This window comes from Chrysochloris asiatica, unplaced genomic scaffold (assembly GCF_000296735.1).
Source record: "Chrysochloris asiatica unplaced genomic scaffold, ChrAsi1.0 scaffold00135, whole genome shotgun sequence".
NCBI lineage: Eukaryota > Metazoa > Chordata > Mammalia > Afrosoricida > Chrysochloridae > Chrysochloris > Chrysochloris asiatica.
The window spans coordinates 5,012,433-5,016,263 of record NW_006408653.1 but is presented as its reverse complement, the minus strand read 5'-3'; positions in this window follow the sequence as shown (position 1 = coordinate 5,016,263).

Here is a 3,831-nt window from a genome sequence, read left to right as displayed (position 1 = left end):
TACAATAATTGATCTTAATTAGCCTGGACTAGCAGAGGAAGAAGATGAGTCAGGAATATGAGAAAGAAATAGGATGTGTGGCTAATTGTCTCCATGAACAATGGCCTCCTTTACCATGAGACCAGAACTGGATGAGGAGCTCTGGTGTGGCGCCATAGGAAGCACTCGACCGCAAAGTTGGCAGTTCAAACTCACTGGCCGTCTCTCAGAAACCCTATATAGGGTTCCTATGAGTTGGAACCGACTCAACAGCACTTAACACAAACAACAAAAACCAATACTGAATGTTTTGATCAAAGATTCTACTGAAGAATTCTGAACAAAAGGAAGAAAATACAAAACAGAATTTCAAATGCTCAGAGAATTCAAATTTTCTAGAGCTATGGAGCATGGTTGAGCCCCTGAAACTATTTCCCTGAAATACTCATTGACCTTAAATCAAAAATACCTTCTGAAATCTTCTGCAAAACAAACAATACGTTAGCTGAAGAATGCAATCATGAACGGTACTTGCAGAAATTATTGAATTACTGTCTGTTCTGCCGTGTATTTGTTGTTGTCTCAAAAACAACAGAAAATAAAATAAATATATATATTTAAAACCTTTTGATCACTTTCTGCTGCTCTCCTGGTAACAATTAAAATCTTAACATCACCTACAAATCACTGCATGATCTTGTTCCAGCTAATTCTCAGCATCCCTATCAACTCTGTTTTTGCATAAGTAACTGTAGGCCTCCTTCTAACTTTCTCTTAGGCTTTATCAAGCCCCAACAGTTCCCACTTCCTTCAGAGCTCACTTAATACCATATACTCAGGGAGGTTTTTTCTTCATCCACATTAAATGTGTTATATCTTTATTATGCTTTCTTATCACACTGCATGTTTTGTTGCCAGAACATATTTCCTCTGCATGTCTGTGTGTCAGAGTAGAACTGTGCTCCACAGAGTTTTCAGAAGTAGATCACTAACCTTTCCTTCTTCCTTCCAAGGTGCTTTTGGATAGACTTACACCACCACATCATGCATCCTTCCTTCCCAATTAAGGAGTCCTGGTGGCACAGTGATTAAGCATTTAGCTGCTAACTGGAAAGTTGGTGGTTCAGACCCACCAACCTCAGTCTGAGGAAGAAAGATGTGGCAGTCTGCTTCCATAAAGATTTCAGTCCTTAAAGAGGATAGAGATAAATATTGAGATATAAACAACCTTGGAACAACAATGCTCTGCGGGTAGATACATGGATAGAGACACAGGTTGAATAGGTATGGGAGGAAGAGTGAGAGGATACCCACAAATATATAAGAGTTTGAAAGAGGGCATTTGTATGTGGGTATTTACCTTTCCTGCAAACTATGAATGTGGTGTAGCATACTGTGGGAAAAATGATGAAAACATCTTAGATAATATCAAACATCTTAAGGTAATGAGTAGCTGAGCCTGGGGGCTCAGGACCATAGTCTCAGGGGACACTGTGGTCAATCGGCATAACATCGTCCACAAAGACTATGTTCTACATCCTACTCGGATGAGTAGTATCTGGGATCTTAAGGCTCATGAGCACAGCAGCTGTCTAAGGTACAGTTATTGACTTCTCCATGTGCAGAAGAAAGAAGAGTGATGAGAACTGAAGAGCTTTGGAATCAATTAGTCCAACAGATTTTGTCCAATGTGAAAATTAGTTTCCATGACTCTGAGACCAGAAGAACTAAATGTGCAGACCTACCACTACCAACTGCTCTGAAAGGGATCGTACGAAAAGGTCCCAGAGAGAGCGGAAGAAAATGTGGAACAAAACTCAAAATTCTTTTTCTAAAAAGAGACCAGCTTTACTGGTCAGAAAGAGACTAGAGAAACCTGAGACTATTGTCCTCGACCATCCTTCAGGTCTGAAAAAGAACTTACCCTCGTGGCCTAACTTTCAGCCAAGCAGTAGTGAGTATATAGGGGGACAACAACACTGGTAAGGTATGCTCACCATTGAATAGTCAACCATTCAAAATCAAGAGGGCAACATTCACCTATGAATAATGTTGAGAAGGGTTGGGAAGGAGGGTGCAATGGAAATAGGAGCCACAGGAAGGAAGTGGAGTAACTGTTGTTGCTTGGAGGGGATTGCAATCGTTTGAGATGAAACCAAGTGTACGATTTGTTGAATGTAAAACGGATGATCTTGCCTCAATTCACAATTAAAAAAAAAAAAGATTTCAGTCAGAGATACCCTGTGGGCAGTTCTACTCTATCCTACAGAGGTGCTATGAGTCAGAATAGACTCAAAGGTATTGGGTTATGGTTTTTCTCTTTAAATAATGCATACTTTCTCATGGGCTCTCTTTCCTAATGGAGAATGAGCTAACCTTTAAAAGTTTCACTCCTCCCTGATCTGTTCCTCTCCTCCCCCTTAATTTCTCAAGATGGTCTATGAAATGAAGAAGCCAGAGGGGCTCAGATTTATGTACAGAACTCTGAGCTATAACCCGGGCTCTCACTAGCCTCTACTGCCATGTCTCTGGTCATTCTTGGTCACCAGAGATATAGTGAGGGAGATTGTAGAAGGGCAAACTTGCCCCCATTTGGAAGTCCAGGGGGCACCCGATGTGGCATGGAGTGACATTTCAAGGTGCCACAGATATGAAAAGGGTCTGACTGTGGCAGCCAGACCAAAGGGGAGAATGTGTTTCTGCTGATGAGTTGTCACTATCAATATATATTCATCTTGGTATTTTTGGGGGGAGGGAGAGCACACAATTTAGAGGTTGTCCCTGGTGCTAGTTTTTCTCTGCAAGTCCCGCTGGTCACCACTATCCTGCTGTCATCAGCTACTGGGGTTGTTGGCTAACCATCTCCTGATCTGTTGCTTCAATTCTTCAGAGTATAATGTCCCAGTCTCCCATCCCCACTCCACCCGCTCCTCTTGTCAGATGACTTAGAGACACATTGGCTCTTGCTGGCATGGCCCACACTTGGGATGTCAACCATATTCTCCAGTTGTTTCTTTCCAATCAGTCTACCATGAAGCCCCTGATTTAGAGACACCTGATCCCTAGCACATTGCTCATTAGACTGTTCTTCATTCATGCCAAACCAAACCTACTGCCAATAAGTCCATTCTGACTCATAGTGACCCTACAGGACAGAATAGAATTGCCTTATGGAGATTCCAAGGCTGTAAATCTTTACAGAAGCAGACTGTCACATCTTTCTCCTACAGAAGGATGACTGGTATGTTAGCAGCTGAGTGCTTAAACACAGTGCCACCAGGGCTCTTTTTAGCTCTCAACCATACTAACTTCTACCTGTCTTTCAGGGACCATTTGAATTATGGTGTTGGAGAAGAATATTAAAAGTACCATGGACTGCCAAAAGAACAAACAAATCTTTGTCGGAAGAAGTAAGCCAGAATGCTCCTTAGAATTGAGGATGGCAAGGCTTGTCCCTCATACTTTGGACATGTTGTCGGAAGGACCAGTCCCTGGAGAAAGACATCATGCTTGGTAAAGTGGAGAGGAAGACCCCCACAGAGAAGGATTGACACAGTGGCAGTAACATTAGGTTCAAACATAATTGTGCAGATGGCTCTGGTCATTGTGTTTTAGGAAGCAGGTCACTGATTTAAAGGCACCTAACTACAACAGTCTGGCTTGTATAAGTCCCAACCTTTCTGAGTCTCAGTTTCTGCATCTATAAAAAGGGTTTAATCAAGGACTTCATTCTTCTTGGATCAACTATCAATACTCATGGAAGCAGCAGTCAAGAAATCAAACAATGTATTGCATTAGGCAAATCTGCTGCACAAGACCTTTTTAAAGTGTTGAAGAGCAAAGGTGTCAACT